Source organism: Oryctolagus cuniculus, chromosome 16 (genome assembly GCF_964237555.1).
Source record: "Oryctolagus cuniculus chromosome 16, mOryCun1.1, whole genome shotgun sequence".
NCBI classification, from domain to species: Eukaryota; Metazoa; Chordata; class Mammalia; order Lagomorpha; family Leporidae; genus Oryctolagus; species Oryctolagus cuniculus.
In genome coordinates, this window is record NC_091447.1 from 40,086,755 (window position 1) to 40,104,570 (window position 17,816).

A 17,816-nucleotide genomic window follows, 5' to 3' on the forward strand; every position below is an offset into this window, starting at 1 on the left:
GCACTCACATGGTAGATCCAGAAGAGGTTCCTGGCTCCTGGCTTCGGATCAGTGCAGCTCCAGCTGTTGCAGCCAATTGAAGAGTGAATCAGCAGATGAAAGACCTCCCTCTCTCTCTCTGCCTGTCCTCTCTGTGTGTAACTCTTTCAAATAAATCTTTTAAAAAAGATATTGGGGCCGGTGCTGTGGCATAGCAGGTAAAGCTGCCGCCTGCAGTGGTGGCATCCCATATTGAGCCCCTGCACCCACGTGGGAGACCTGGGAGATGCTCCTGGCTCCTGACTTCAGATCCGCGCAGTTCTGGCCATTGCAGCCAGTTGGAGTGAACCAGCAATGGAAGTATTCTATCTGCCTCTCCTTCTCTCTGTAACTTTGACTTTCAAATAAATAAAAATTCAAAAAAGTATATAGCAAAACTTCACATTTTTCCAAGGTATAATCTAACAGAACTGCCAATCAAAAAAAAAAATGGAAAATATAAACCATAACAAAGTGAAAAATCAACCACTACAGACAAGCCCCACTCAGCAATCCATATAGTCGTGAAGGTGGGGAAAACATGGAGGGCAATGAAAACAGAAGATATAAAAGATAATGAAAATTGTAATATCTCAAATGAAAAACTGAGAATGGGGATATATTAGATACAGGGATAAATCAATGAACTTGCAAGCACAACAGCTACAAAACAAAGCAGAAAGTAATTCTTCAAAGAATTTGGGGACAGAATCAAACAGGTTGATTTATCTAGGATCCCAGAAAAAGCAGGGACATGTATATGAGAGGCAGAGTTAGAAGGCTAGAGAGAGCTCTTCCATCCACTGGTTCACTCTCCGAATGGCCACATTGGTGGATGAGAAGCCAGGATCCAGGAGTTTCTTGTGTGTTTCCCACATCGGTGAAGGGAACCAAGCACTTGGGCCATCTTCCACTGCTTTCCTAGGCCATTAGCAGGGAGCTGGATTGAAAGGGAGCAGCCAGGACTCGAACCAGTACCCATATGGGATGCCAGCACAACAGACAGAGGCTTAACCTATTTGCCAGTGCTGGCCCCAAGGGGAAGATTTAAAGAAAATTTAAAGAAGCATTTAAATAATAGCTGAAATATTTCCAAATTTAAGGAAAATTACAAATGTAAGTCTACAATTCCGTGAAGCTCCTTGAACCTAAGTCAAACAAACTTAAAAAAATGACATCAGCTGGCACCATGGCTCACTAGGCTAATCCTCCGCCTGTGGTGCCAGCACATGGGATTCTAGTCCCGGTCGGGGCGACGGATTCTGTCCTGGTTGCCCCTCTTCCAGGCCTGCTCTCTGCTGTGGCCCGGGAGTGCAGTGGAGGATGGCCCACGTCCTTGGGCCCTGCACCCCATAGGAGATCAGGAGGAAGCACCTGGCTCCTGGCTTCGGATCAGCGCAGTGCGTCGGCCATGGCGGCCATTAGAGGGTAAACCAACGGCAAAGGAAGACCTTTCTGTCTGTCTGTCTCACTGTCCACTCTGCCTGTCAAAAAAATAAATAAAAAGAAAATGATGTAACCAGTGACAAGCAGTCTTTAGTTGGAGACAAAGGGACCTATACCTTACAGAGAATGACTATAAGAGAAAATTTTTAGTTGGAAACCATATAAGACAGAAGACAGTGAACACTGTTGAACAAGAAATACAAAAACTGTGAAAATGTTTTCTAAATGGAGACAGAATCATGCAGATGAAAGCTAAGAAAATTCATACTGCTGATAAATGGAACCAGAAAAAAACTCTCTTAAACAGATCATCAGGCAGAAGGAAATGATACCAGATGTAAATTTAGAGCGGTGCAAAAAAATGGAAAGTGTCAAGTGGAAAATGGGTAAGCTGAAAAACAAGTTTTTTCAATTTCCTTAAGAAGTAACTGGCTGTTCAAGCAAAACTAATAGTGATGTATTGTGAGAGTTATAGCATGTGTAGCAGTAGAATGTACAACAGCACAAAGGCGGAGAGGGGGGAATGCAAACAGCATCAGAAGGCTCTTACACTGTACAGAGACAACTGGAATGTTTATCAAATAACTGGTATAGTTAATATTTACAGACTTCACAAACAGAATGCACATTCTTTTCTGTCCATTCACCCAAGAATGGACGCGTAGTTTTGATTTAGTCTGTTGTGAACAGTGCTACAGTGAGTATGCTAGTGCTTGTGTCTCTTTGATAGATTGATTTCAATTTTCTTGGATATTTACCCAGTAGTGGGATCGCCGGATCATAGGATAGTTCTGTTTCTAGTTTCATGAGGAAATTTTATACTGTTTTCCATAATTGCTATGTTAATTTATATTCCTACCGACAGTCTGAGAGTTTTCCCTTTCTCCATGTCCCTAACAGAACTTTTTATTGTCTTTTCCGTAATAATTGTTCTAACTGGTATGAGAGATTATATCTCATGGTGGTTTGATTTTCGTTTCTCTGATGGTTAGTGATGCTGAGCATTTAAAAATGCCACTTCTATGCCCTCTTTTGGAAAACGTCTATTCAGGTCATTATCTGCTTCTGAATAGGGTTATTTGCATGGTTTCTGTTTTGCTGTTGAGTTTCTTATGTACCCTGGAAACTCACCTCTTGTTAGATGAGTGGTCTGCAATTATTTCTGTCATCTCTCAGTTATCTCCTTATGGTGTTGACTGTTTCCTCTGCTGGCCCAAAGCTTTTTAGTTTGATGTAATCCCAATTAGCAATTTTTTTGGTTTTGGTTGCTGAGCCTTTGGGATTCTAGCCAAAAATTCTTTGCCCAGACCTATCCTGAAAGATTTCCTCTACATTTTCTTGTAGTAGTTGAAAAGTTTTATGTCTTTAATTCTTTATCTCTTTTGTGTCCATTTTTGTACATGGTGAGAGACAGTGGTAGTGTTTTTGATATATATACCCAGCGTTCGCAGCACCACTTATTACAAAGACTTGCCTTTCTCCAACATATGTACACACTTCTTTTGTTGAAAATCAACTGACTATAAATGTGTGGATGAACTCCAGAATTAATGATTGAATGAAATCCCAAACAATATACATACATATTTTCAAAAGATTTATTTATTTATTTGAAAGTCAGAGAGGCAGAGGCAGAAAGAGAGAGAGGGAGGGAGGGAGGGAGGGAGGGGGAGAGAGAGAGAGAGAGAGAGAAAGTCTTCTATCTGCTGTTTCACTCCCTAACTTGTCGCAACGGCCGGAGCTGCAGCGATCCGAAGCCAGGAGCCAGGAGCCAGGAGCTTCCTCTGGGTCTCCCACATAGGTGCAGGGGCCCAAGGACTTGGGCCATTTTCTACTGCTTTCCCAGGCCATAGAAGAGAGCTGGACCAGAAGTGGAGCAGCTGGGATTTGAACTGGGCCCACACGGGATGCTGGCACCGCAGGTGGTGGCTTTATCCGCTACACCACATGCCAGGCCCCAATCCTTTAAAAAGGATTTATTTTATTTTGAAAGGCAGAGTGAGAGAGAGTGAGAGAGCAAGCTTTGATCTGCTGGTTCCCTCTCCAAATAACCCCAACAGCCAAGGAGCCTGGAACTCCATCTGAATCTCCATGTGGGTGACAAGGACCTAAGCACTGTGCCTATGATTGCTATTTTCCCAGCCCCATTAGCAGGCAGTTAGTTGGATTGGAAGCAGAGCAGCCAGGACTTGAGCTCAAGCCTGATACATGGGGCTGATGTCATAAGCAGTAGTTTAACCCACTGTGACACAACCCTGCCCCTTGATAGTTTTTTGACATTCATTCATGTTTTTGAAAATTCCAAATATATGTCCTTTTTATAGCTGGCTAAAAGCCCATTTTATAATCACACTACAATTTGCTTATTTACTCACCAGCTGATGAACATTATAGTTTTCGGTTTTAAGGCTTTTTTTATTTTTTCTAAGATTGAGATAGGTATTCAGCATACGTTTCTGGGGTAAATACTACTAGTGAAATTTTTGAGTCAAGTCTGTTTAACTTAGAAACTGAAAAGTTCTATGAAGTGGTTGTATCATGTTTGCATTTCCACCAAGAACGCACATGATCCAAAGTAAAACTTTGGAGGCCAGTGCTGTGGCATAGCAGGCAAAGCTGCAGCCTGCGGTGGGTGCCAGCATCCCGTAACGGCACTGGCTCAAGCCTCCGCTGCTCCACTGCCCATCCAGCTCTTCTGTACCGGGAAAGCAGTGGAAGACGGCCCAAGTGCTTGGGTCCCTGCATCCACACGGTTGACCTAGAAGAAGCTCCTGGCTCCTGCCCTCGGATTGGCCCAGCTCTGGCCTTTGCGGCCATTTGCAGTGTGAACCAGCAGATGGAAGATCTAATATTCTCATTCTCTCTCTCTCTCTCTCTCTCTCTCTCTCTCTCTCTCTCTCTTCCTCTCTGTAACTTGGCCTTTCAAATAAATCTTAAAAAAAAAAATCTGCCTGCTACAGGTCAGAAATATGCTCTTAGGTTTTCTTCGGTATGTCTTATTAGTTTTGCTGTTCTATTTAGATCCATTATGGATCTTAGATTGATTTTTGTATATGGAGTGAGGTAATAGTTATGGTTGACTTCTTTACACCTATGGGAATCCAGCTGTTCTGGCAATATTTGCTAAAGAGATTACTTGACATTTGTCCATTAAATTATCATCCTTGGCAAATGCCGATTGACTCTATATGTACAGAAATAATTATGGACCTCTATTATATCTCTTAGTCTTGATTCCAATAGCTTTATATTAAGTCTTTTTCCCCCAGAATTTTTATTTAAGGAATACAAACCTCACATATTTCATAATTAGAACTTTAGGAAAATGGTAATTCTTCCCACCATATGGGCCCTCCCACCCCTCTTCCTCCTCCCTCTCCTATTCCCATTCTTATTTTTTACTATGGCCTATTTTTAATTAACTTTGTGTAAATATAATTAACTATGTTAAGTAAAGAGTTCAACAAATAGTATGAAGAAGAGAAAGAAAACTGTTCCCCAACAGTCAAGACAAGGGCAGCTCAAGTCATCTCTTCTTGAAGTCTCAATTTCACTTCTATAGATTCGATTTTAGGTTCTCCACTAGTTGTCACAGGTCAGGGAGAACATATGGTATTCATCTTTTGGGACTGGCTTATTTCAATAAGTATGATGTTTTCCAGCTTCATCCATTTTGTTGCAAATGACCAGATTTTACTTTTTTTAACCACTCTATAGTATTCCATAGTGTACATATCCCATAATTTCTTTATCCAGTCTTTAGTTGCTGGGCATTTGGGTTGATTCCATATCTTAACTGTTGTAAATTGAGCTGCAATAAACATAGGGTACAGATAACTCTTTTCATATGCTGATTTCATTTCCCTTGGGTAAATCCCCAGGAGTGGGATGGCTGGGTCATATTGTAGGTCTATATTCAGATTTCTGAGGTGACTTCATATGGTCTACTGCAGTGACTTTACCAGTTTGCATTCCCACCAACAGTGGATTAGGGTACCTTCATCCCCACATTCTCGCCAGCATTTGTTGTTATTGATTTCTGTATGAAAACCATTCTATCGGGGATGAGATGAAACCTCATTGTGGTTTTGATTTACATTTCCCTGACGGCTAGTAATCTGAACATTTTTATGGGTCTGGCCATTTGGATTCCCTCTTTTTAAAAATATCAGTTTAAGTCCTTTGCCCATTTTCCACTGGGTTGTTTGTTGTTGTTGAGTTTATTGAGCTCTTTATATATTCTGGTTATTAATCTTTTTTATCAGTTGCATAGATTGCAAATAATTTCTCCCATTCTGTTGGTTGCCTCTTCACTTTTTTGAGTGTTTCTTTTGCAATACAGAAGCTTCTCAATTTGATATAATCCCATTTCTCAATTTTGGATTTTATTGCCTGTGCCTCTGGGGTCTTTCCCAAGAAGTCTTTTTCTATGTCAACATCTTCCAGGGTTTCTGAAAAGTTCTCTAATAATTTGATGGTATTGAGTTGTAGACTTGGGTCTTTAATACATTTTGAGTGGATTTTTGTGAGGTATAATAAGGTAAGGGTCTTGCTTCATACTTCTGCCTGAGGAGATCAGTTTTCCCAGCACCATTTGTTGAAGAAACTGTCCTTGCTCTAGGGACTGGTTTTAGATCCTTGGTCAAAGGTGAGTAGGTTATATATGATTGGATTGATTTCTGGCCTTTCTGTTCTGTTCCATTGGTTTACCCATCTATTTTTGTAACAATACCAGGCTGTTTTGATTATAGCTGCCCTGTAGTATGTCTTTTTCTTTTTTTAAAAGACATAGGCACTGTAAACCACTAAGTTATTTACTGCTCAATTAAAGCTCATTTTTAAAAAATATTTATTTATTTATTTGAAAGAGTTACACTGAGAGAGGAGAAGCAGAGAGAGAGGTATTCCATCTGATGGTTGACTCCCCAATTGGCTGCAACAGCTGGAGCTGCACTGATCCAAAGCCAGGAGCCAGGAGCTTCTTCCGGGTCTCCCACACGGGTGCAGGTGCCCAAGGAGTTGGGTCATCTTACTGCTTTCCCAAGCCATAGCAGAGAGCTGGATCAGAAGTGGAGCAGCTGTGACTAGAACCGGCACCCATATGGGATGCTGGTGTTTCAGGCCAGGGTGTTAAACTGCTGCACCACAGCGCCAGCCCCCTTGTAGTATGTCTGGTATTGTGGTACATCTGGATTTGTTTCTGTTGTATAAGACTGCTTTAGCTATTCGGGCTCTCCTGTGTTCCCATATGAATTTCAGCATTTTTCTAGATCTGAGAAGAATGTCCTTTATATTTTGATATTGCATTGAATCTGGAAATTGTTTTTGGTAATATGGACATTTTGATGATGATGATTCTTCCAATCCATGAACTTGGAAGATTTTTCCATTTTTGTATCTTTTCTTTTTTTAATAAAACTTTTATTTAATATATATAAATACTGAAAATACAACTTCTGGATTATAGAGGTTTTACCCCATAACCTCCCTCCCACCTGCAAACCATGCCATCTCCTACTCCCTCTCCCATCCCATTCTTCATTAAGATTCATTTTAAATTATCTTTATATACAGAAGATCAACTTAGTATATACTAACTAAAGATTTCAACAGATTACACAGACACACAAAGTATAAAGTACTGTTTGAATGCTAGTTTTACCATTAATTCACATCGTACAACACATCAAGTACAGAGATCCTACATGGGGAGCAAGTACACAGTGACTCCTGTTACTGATTTAACAATTGATACTCTTATTTATGATGTCAGTAATCACCCGAGGCTCTTGTCATGAGCTGCCAAGACTATGGAAGCCTCTTGAGTTCACAAACTCTGACCTTATTTAGACAATGCCATAATCAAAGTGGAAGTTCTCTCCTCCCTTCAGAGAAAGGTACCTCCTTCTTTGATGGCCCATTCTTTCCACTGGGATCTCACTCACAGAGATCTTTCATTTAGGTCATTTTCTGCCACAGTGTCTTGGCTTTCCATGCCTGAGAAACTCTCAAGGGCTTTTTAGCCAGATCCGAATATCTTAAGGGCTGATTCTGAGGCTAGAGTGCTATTTAGGCTATTTGCCGTTCTATGAGTCTGCTGTGTATCCCGCTTTCCATGTTGGGTCATTCTCTCCTTTTTAATTCTATAAATTATTATTAGCAGACATTGGTCTTATTTATGTGATCCCTTTGACACTTAATCTTTATGATCAATTATGAACTGATCACTTTAGTAAGATGGCATTGGTACCTGCCAACTTAATTGAATTTGGAATCCCATGCACATTTCTAGCTCTATCATTAGGAGTAAGTCCGAGTGACCATGTGCCGAACTGTACATCTCCTCCCTCTCTTATTCCCACTCTTATTTTTAACAGGGATCAATTTTCAGTTCAATTTAAACACCAAAGAATAGTTGTGTGTTAGAGTTCAACCAATGGTACTAAGTAGAAAAGAAAATACTAAAAAGATTAAAACAGTAAGCTGTTCCTCGACAGTCAGGACAAGGGCTGATCAAGTCACTGTTTCTCATAGTGTCAGTTTCACTTCTACAGGTTTCCTTTTAGGTGCTCAGTTAGTTGTCACAGATCAGGGAGAACATATGATGTTTGTCCCTTTGGGACTGGCTTATTTCACTCAGCATGATGTTTTCCAGATTCCTCCATTTTGTTGCAAATGACCAGATTTCATTTTTTTTTTACCACTGTATAGTATTTTATAGAGTACATATCTAATTTCTTTATCCAGTCTTCTGTTGATGGGCATTTAGGTTGATTCCATGTCTTAGCTATTTTGAATTGAGCTACAATAAACATTTAGGTGGAGATAGCTCTTTTATTTGCCAGTTTAATTTCCCTTGGGTAGATTCCGAGGAGTGGGATGACTGGGTTGTGTGGTAGGTGTATATTTAGGTTTCTCAGGAATCTCCAAACTATCTTCCATAGTGGCTTTACCAGTTTGCATTCCCACCAACAGTGGATTAGTGTGCCTTTTCCCCCACATCCTCGCCAGCATCTGTTGTTAGTTGATTTCTGTATGTGAGCCATTCTAACTGGGGTGAAGTGAAACCTCATTGTGGTTTTGATTTGCATTTTCCTGATTGCTAGTGATCCTGAACATTTTTTCAGGTGTCTGTTGGCCTTTTGGATTTCCTCTTTTGAAAAATGTCTATTTCGGTCCTTGACCCATCTCTTAAGTGGGTTGTTTGTTTTGTTGTTGTGAGGTTCTTGATCTCTTTGTAGATTCTGGTTATTAATCCTTTATCAGTTGCATAATTTGTAAAGATTTTCTCCCATTCTGTTGGTTGCCTCTTAACTTTCCTGTTTCTTTTGCAGTACAGAAACTTCTCAACTTGATGTAATCCCAACTATTAATTCTGGCTTTTACTGCCTGTGCCTCTGGGTTCTTTTCCAAGAAGTCTTTGCCTGTGCCTATATCTTGCAGGGTTTCTCTGATGTTCTGTAATAATTTGATGGCGTCAGGTCGTAGATTTAGATCTTTAATCCATGTTGAGTGGATTTTGGTGTAAGGTGGGGGTCTTGCTTCATACTTCTGCATGTGGAAATCCAGTTGTCCCAGCACAATTTGTTGAATAGACTGTCCTAGCTCCAGGAATTGATTTAGTTCCTTGATCAAATATAATTGGTTGCAGATGTTTGGATTGATTTCTGGTGTTTCTGTTATGTTCCATTGGTCTATTAGTCTGTTTCTGTACCAGTGCCATGCTGTTTTGATTCTAACTGCCCTATAGTATGTCTTGAAATCTGGTATTGTGATGCCTCCAGGTCTGTTTTTGTTGTCCAAGATTGCTTTAGCTAGTCAAGGTCTCCTGTGCCTCCTTATTAATTTCAGCATCATTTTTTCCAGATCTGAGAAGAATGTCTTTGGTATCTTGATTGGTATCACACTGAATCTATAAATTGCTTTTGAGAGAATGGACATTTTGATATTGATTCTTCCAATCCATGAACATGAAAGATTTTTCCATTTTTTGGTATCCTCTTCTATTTCTTTCTTTAAAGTTTTGTAATTCTCATAGTAGAGATCTTTAATGTCCTTGGTTAAGTTTATTCCAAGGTATTTGATTTTTTTATAGCTATTATGATTGGGACTGATCTTAGAAGTTCTTTCTCAGCTGTGGCATTTTTTGTGTATACAAAGGCTGTTGGGTTTTGTGCATTGATTTTATATCCTGCTACTTTGCCAAACTCTTCAATGAATTCTAACAGTCTGTTAGTGGACCCCCTAAATAAAGAATCATATCGTCTGCAAAGAGGGATAGTTTGACTTCTTCCTTCCCAATTTGTATCCCTTTAATTTCTTTTTCTTTCCTAATGGCTCTGGCCAAAACTTTCAGCACTATATTGAATAGCAATGGTGAGAGTGGGCATCCCTGTCTGGTACTGGAACTCAGTGGAAATGCTTCCAACTTTTCCCCATTCAATAGGATGCTGGCTGTGGGTTTTTCATAAATTACCTTGATTGTGTTGAGGAATTTTTCCTCTATACCCAATTTGCTTAGAGTTTTCATGATGAAGGGTGTTGTATTTTATCAAATGCTTTCTCTGCATCTGTTGAGATAATCATGAAGTTTTTGTTCAGCAGCTTGGTAATGTGATGTATTACATTGATGGCTTTGCGAATGCTGAACCATCCTTGCATACCAGGGATAAATCTCACTTAGGCTGGGAGAATGATATTTCCATTCTCTTGTTGGATTCTGTTGGCTAGTATTTTGTTGAGGATTTTTGCATCTATGATCATCAGATAAATTGGTCTGTAATTTTCTTTCTCTGATGCATCTTTTTCAGGTTTAGGAGTTAAGGCAATGCTGGCTTCAAAGAAAGAATTTGGGAGGGTTCCTCCCTTTCAATTGTTTTGAATAACTTGAGAAGAATTGGAGTTAGTTCTTTAAATGTCTGGTAGAATTCAGCCATCTGGTGAATCCATCCAGTCCTGAGCTTTTCTTTGCTGGGACGGTCTATGTTACTAATGCCATTTCCATCTTGGTTATTGGTCTCTCTAGGTTTTCTATGTCTTCATGTCTGAATTTAGGTAGATTGTATGTGTTTAGGAATCTGTCCATTTCTTCTAGGTTTCCCAGTTTGTTGGCATATAGCATTTTGTATAATTTCTGATGATTCCTTTTAATTCTGTGGTGTCTGTTGTTACATTTCCTTTTTCATCTCTAATTTTATTGATTTGGGTCCTTACTCTCATTTTTTGGTTAGTTGGGCCAGTGGTGTATCAATTTTGTTTATTTTTTCCAAAAACCAGCTCTTTGTCTTGCTGATCTTTTATATAATTTTTTGGTTTCAATTTTGTTTCTTCTGTAATTTTAATTATTTTTTTCTCCTACTAGTTTTGGGTTTGGTTTGCTGTTGTTTTATAGGTCCTTGAGATGTATTCATAGCTCATTTACATGATGTCTTTCCAATTTCTTGATGTAGGCACCAGTTGCTATAAACTTTCCTCTTATCACAGCTTTCATAGTATCCCATAAGTTTTGACATGTTGTGTTGCCATCTTCATTTGTTTCCAGAAACTTTTTGATTTCTTGAATGACCCAGTGATCATTCAAGAACATTTTGTTCAGTCTCCATGTGTTTGCATATGTTCTAGAGAATCCTGTGTTGTTGATTTCCAGCTTCATTGCATTGTGGTCAAAGAAAATGCATGGTATGATTTAGATTTTTTGAATTTCCTCAAACTTGATTTATGGCCTAGCATGTGGTCAATCCTAGAGAAAGTTCCATGCACTGGTGAGAATAATGTATATTCTGCAACCGTAGGATGAAAAGTTCTGTAGATATCTTCAGTTAGGTCCGTATGGTCTATAGTGTCAAGTAACTCTGTTGTTTCCTTGCTGATTTTCTTTCTGGTTGATCTGTCCATTCCAGAATGTGGGTTACTGAAGTACTCCATTACTATTGTATTGGAATCAATGTCTCCCTTTAGCTCCCTGAACATTTCTTTTAAATAGCCAGGCTGTGGGGAGCAATCCGGACTAGACTGAGTTACTGGAATTAAGACTTATTCTATGCATCTGCTCTCCCACAATATGGCGCTGGGAGAGAAGAAAACAGCTTCTACCCAGCTGCCTCTCACCAACTTGACAAGCTGCAAGAGCCACTCCTGATTGGAGGAGAGCGGCGTGCTCGGCGTGTGGGCAGCCGAGTTGGGATTGGCAGAGGAGGACTATAAAGGAGGAGAGAGACGGCATGCACCAGGAACATCTAAGGGGAACACCTGAGCAGCCCCCGAGAAGCCCCCGAGAGAGCCGGCCGGCGGTGTGCCGCTCCCCTGCGGAAGTGGGGAATGTGGCCAGGGGGAACTGCCCTTCCACGGAGGTGGAAGGGATAGTAGCCAACCCGGGAAGAACCAGCAGCAAACCCGGGGAGGGCCGAGCAGACGAAAGAACAGCGCAGGGTCCTGTGTCGTTCCTCCACGAAGAGGGGGAGCGACATAATGGTGCCGTGATGTGAAGCCTAGGCAGGGTCTTGTGTCGTTCCCCCACGAAGATGGGGAGCGACATAATGGTGCCGTGACTCGGATAGGAAACCTAGGACGGATAGGAAACCTAGGAGGGAAGAAACGGGAAGAAGTGGGAAAATACCGGAGAGAGAGACTAGCAAAGAGCCTAGGTGCCAGAAGAAGCTATTGAAAGCCTAGGCATAGACTCGGATATGGACTGTGGGAAAGAAGTTAGGATTGAAAGCGAAAGTGAAAGCTTTCATAGACTCGGATGCGGACTATGGCGGGGAAGCTAGGAGATTGAAAGCGAAAGTGAAACCTGGAGGAGGCTTGGACTCGGATACGGACTGTGGGGAGTAGCCAGGAGAAATGAGAGGAATATTGTTGGAAGAAAACTTAAGGAAACATACCGGGTAGAGAAAAATGTTAGGGAGGATGAAGCTGCGAGTGCAGGCTGAGGCGGAGACATAAGCCACCTTGGAATTCTTCAAGTCACCCCGGGGAGCAAGAGGCGAAGATCTGGAACCAGACGCAGAGACGTGGGCCGCCAGGTTGGAATTCGCCAGGTTAGTCCGGGGAACTTGGACTGAATGCCGGTGGTGGCGGAAACATTCGCGGAAGCCGCCGCGTGCAGAGAGAGCACGGGGCGTGAATAGATAGGGAACGCGGGGCTGGCGCGAGGCCGTGGTGCGGGCGCGAAGTGCGTGGAGACCGCGGAGCGTGCGCGCAGAGCCGGGAGCCCGCCGGCGGGGCGAGGCGCCAGGAAGCCGCGCGGAGCCGTGAAGCTGCCGCCGGGCGAGGTGCCGAGAAGCAGCCTCGGGGCGGGCGCCGCCGGGAAGCCGCAGGGATAAGAGAAACAGAAGTTTAGAAGTAAAATGAGAGAAATAGGAATGCTGGAAGATAGAAGTAAAATGGGAGAAATAGGAATGCCCGGAGATAGAGAAATAGAGAAATAGAAAGGCCTCCCCTCAACATGGCAATGAGAAAGCTTGGATTCGGTCTGCCTGATTAAGTGAGGCGATGAGCACCTGCGGGCGGCTAGCAGCTTATGCGCCGCAGGTCACCGAAGACAGGCACGAATTAACATCAGTAAGGCCTCCCCACAATACCGCAATTAGAAGGCTTGGATTCGGTCTGCCTGATTAAGGCGGTAAGCACCAGCAAGCAGCTCGACCAGAGTATGAGCTGCAGGTCACCGAAGATAGGCACGAACCAACACTAATAAGTCTCCCCCACAATACGGCAATGAGAAGGCTTGGATTCGGTTTGCCTGATTGTTAGGGCTTGTAAGCCCCTGCGGGCAGAGCAGAGCATGCGCTGCAGGGCACCGAATACAGGCACGCATCAGCGCCTAAAAACCTCCTCACAACATGGCGAAGAGAGGACCCGGATTCGGTTTGCCTGATTGATAGGACTTGTAAGAACCTGTGGCAACTCTAGCAAGCAGAGCAGAGTGTGTGCCACGGGGCACCGAAGACAGGCGCGTATCAACGCCAAAAATAAAAAGAAAGGGGGATCTGTGGGGAGCAATCCGGACTAGACTGAGTTACTGGAATTAAGACTTATTCTATGCATCTGCTCTCCCACAATATGGCGCTGGGAGAGAAGAAAACAGCTTCTACCCAGCTGCCTCTCACCAACTTGACAAGCTGCAAGAGCTGCTCCTGATTGGAGGAGAGCGGCGTGCTCGGCGTGTGGGCAGCCGAGTTGGGATTGGCAGAGGAGGACTATAAAGGAGGAGAGAGACGGCATGCACCAGGAACATCTAAGGGGAACACCTGAGCAGCCCCCGAGAAGCCCCCGAGAGAGCCGGCCGGCGGTGTGCCGCTCCCCTGCGGAAGTGGGGAATGTGGCCAGGGGGAACTGCCCTTCCACGGAGGTGGAAGGGATAGTAGCCAACCCGGGAAGAACCAGCAGCAAACCCGGGGAGGGCCGAGCAGACGAAAGAACAGCGCAGGGTCCTGTGTCGTTCCTCCACGAAGAGGGGGAGCGACATAATGGTGCCGTGATGTGAAGCCTAGGCAGGGCTTAGTGTCGTTCCTCCACGAAGAGGGGGAGCGACACCAGGCACCCTGTAATTAGGTGCATACATGTTTATAATAGTTACATCTTCCTATTGAATTGATCCCTTAATCATTACATAGTGCCCTTTTTCATCTCTTTTAACAGATTTTGTGTTAAAGTCTATTTTGTCTGATATTAGAATGGCCACATCAGCACTTTTTTGGTTTCTGTCAGTATGGAATATCTTTTTCCATCCTTTCACTTTCAAAGTCTGTGTGCATCTTTGTTGGTGAGATGTGTTTCTTGTAGACAGCAAATAGATGGGTTTTATTTTTGAATCCATTTAGCCAGTCTGTGTCTTTTAACTGGAGAGTTGAGGCCATTTACAGTCAAGGTGACTATTGATAAGTAATGACTTTGCCCTGCCATGTTTTCCATAAATGTTCCTATTGTTTTACTTTGGATTTCCTTTGAACTTTCATTGGGAGATTTCCTTCCTTTACCTTCTTCCATTGTGATGACCATGTTTCTGTGTTTCTGTAGCAGCACATCCTTAAGCATCTTTTGTAGGGCTGACAAGTGTTGACAAATTCTTTCAATTTCTGTTTCTTATGGAAGGTCCTTATTTCACCTTCATTCATAAATGAGAGCTTTGCAGGATACAGTATTCTGGGTTGGCAGCTTTTCTCTTAAAACTTGGACTATATCGTGCCATTCTCTCCTAGTCTGTAGAGTTTCTGATGAGAAGTCTGCTGTGTCTAATTGGAGATCTTCTGAAAGTAATTTCTCTTGTGCATATTTTAGAATTTTTTCTTTATGTTTTATTGTGGTGAATTTGACTACAGTGTGTCATGGTGAAGATCTTTTCTGGTTGTGTCTATTAGAAGTTCTATGTGCTTCCTGTATTTGGATGTCCCTGTTTCTCCAAATTATGGAGGTTTTCTGTTTATCACGAAAAAGGCCTTCTAGTCCTCTCTTTAGACACCTTCAGGAACTCCTAGAACCTGTATGTTGGGTCATTTGATAGTATCCCATAGATTTCCAACAGTGTTTTTGAGTTTTCTATTGCCTCCTCTTGTTTTTGGTTCGACTGTATAATTTCCTGTGCTTTGTCTTCTAAGTCTAATATTCTTTCTTCTGCTTCACCAATTCTTTTGTTAAGGCTTTCCACTGCAGTTTTAATTTGTTCTGAATTCTTCATTTCCAGAATTTTAATTTGATTTCTCTTTAATCTCAATTTTGTGGGAGAAATTTTCTTTCATGCCCTGTACATATTTCAGCAATTTGTGCATTTGCTTCTGATTATTTCTATGTAATCTTATTTTTTCAAAAAAGATTTATTTATGCTTTTGAAAGTCAGAGTGACACAGAGAATGAAGGAGAGGCAGATAGGGAGAGAGAGAGAAAGGTCTTCCATCCACTGATTCACTCCCCAATTGTCCACAATAGCCAGAGCTGCATCAATCTGAAGTCAGCAGCCTGGAGCTTCTTCCAGGTTCCCATGCAGGTGCAAGGTCTCAAGGACTTGGGCCATCTTCTACTGCTTTCCCAAGCCATAGCAGGAGCTAGATCGGAAGTGGAGCAGCTGGGACTCCAACTGGTGCCCATATGGGATGAGGGCACTGCAGGTGGTGGCTTTTACCCACTACACCACAGCACTGGCCCAACTTCGTAAGATCTTAGGATCACTTTTTTGAATTCCATTTCTTGAATTTCTTCCATCTCATCATCTTTACAATCTAGTATTTAAGTGTTGTATTTTTGGGGTGCCATATTGTCTTCCTTATTCTTGTATCTTGAATTAGTGTGTTTGTTATAGGGCATTTGTGGAGATACTCATTGGTTTCTTTGTTTTTTCACCGTGGCAGTTTTTTCTTTGTACAATGCCTTTGTAGATAAGTGGAGGGTCTGCTTTGAGTGAATATGTAGAGGTTTGTAGTGGGTGTGGGCAGGGAGCTCTGTTCCATTCTCCAGGGTGAATGGTATGTCTAAGGTGACACACCCAGGTTTGGCATGGTAAATCTCTCTTTTTTAATCAGAAAGGAAGTTTATTCTACTCAGCTGAGCTCCTCTCCTCAAAGGAGACCTGTGCCTGAGCGCTAGTCCCAGTTGAGTATAATATTTGTCCACTCTGCCCCAAGGGCCACACAAAGGATCGGTGCAGTCCTCAGTGTAAGTTCAGATTCCCCAGCAATGTCCCTCACCAGGTAACCAGGAAACCTTGAGCATGTGGAGTCTGCCACAGTGACTACCCGAAGTCCCAGCCATATAGTCAGCCCTCCCATACAGCCTCAGTGTATTCACAGTCCTGGCCCAGAAGCCTCCCACAGTCATGAGCTCCCAGTCCCCTGTTGGTTCTCCCCACCAGAGTCAGGAGTCTCCACTAGGCTGTTTGCTGGGTGGGGACATGAGCTGCTGCAGCTGTTACATATGTCCAAGATGGCGCCCTCTCTATCAGCTTATTACAGAATGCTGTTGTAAAGTGATCGGGGAGAGAGAAACGTATCCCTCTGTGTTTTTTATTTTTTTCCTCCTCTAGTTTGCTGGGGGCCATGAGGCTCCAAGCCGGGTTCCCTCTAGGTTCTTCCTGCATCTTTAGCACCAGTGGCTTGGGCTGCTGCCGTCTAGTCACGTCTTACTTTTCTACACTGGTGCATAGGCTCTCGGCTGCTGGAGTCCTGAGTTGTGGGTGCCCATGACCTCCATGTGGGTCCACTGTGTCCCTCTAATTTTTGTATAAGTTCCTCTGCCGTTTTCTCCCTAACTCTTCCCTGAGACTCTGCTCTTTCCACTTTTTAGAAACTATCATCTTCTGGACTAGCGCAGTAAGCTCCCTCCCTACTCTTCCATCTTAGAACTCTCTGCTATATTACATTTTAAAATCAAGTACTTAAAATAATCGTACAAAATGAATAGATTATTTAATCTGATTTAGGTCTTTTGTGTTTTCCATATGGATTTTTAGAATCACTGTGGAATTCTTTTTTTAAAGAAGATTTATTTGAAAGTCAGAATTATAGAGATAGAAGGAGAGATAGAGGTCTTCATCTGCTACTCTCTCCCCAAGTTGCCCCCAACAGGCAGGGCTGGGCCAGGCTGAAGCCAGGAGTTTCATCCCGTCTCCCATGTGGGTCGCATGGGCCCAAGTTCTTGAGCCAATTTCTGCTGCTTTTCCCTGGGTCACAGTGGAATAGCTGGGACATGAACCTGTGCCAATATGGGAGTTATGTCAGAGTTGCAAGTGGAACTTTACCTACTCTGCCCCAACACCAGTCCTGTGGAATGCTTTTTTAAAGTGTATACTGAGGGACCAGAGGCTAAGTTGCTGATCATGCCGATGGCACCCATATTGGAGTCTGCTGGAGTCTGGCTGCTCTGCCAATCCCCAGCTAAATGTGCCTGGGAAGGCAACGTAAGATAAACCAAGTCCTTTGGTGTCTGGGCACTTGCGGAGTGAACTCAAAGGTGGAAGATTCTCTGTATCTCTGTCTCTCCCTGTCACTCTGCCTTTCAAGTAAGTAAACAAATCTTAAATATTGAGCAAAATAATCCACACATAAAATAAGATATATATATATATATATATTTTTTTTACAGGCAGAGTGGACAGTGAGAGAGACAGAAAGAAAGGTCTTCCTTTTTGCCGTTGGTTCACCCTCCAATGGCCGCCGCGGCCGGCACACCGCACTGATCCGATGGCAGGAGCCAGGTACTTATTCTGGTCTCCCATGGGGTGCAGGGCCCAAGGACTTGGGCCATCCTCCACTGCACTCCCTGGCCACAGCAGAGAGCTGGCCTGGAAGAGGGGCAACCGGGACAGAATCCGGCACCCCGACTGGGACTAGAACCCGGTGTGCCGGTGCCGCAAGGTGGAG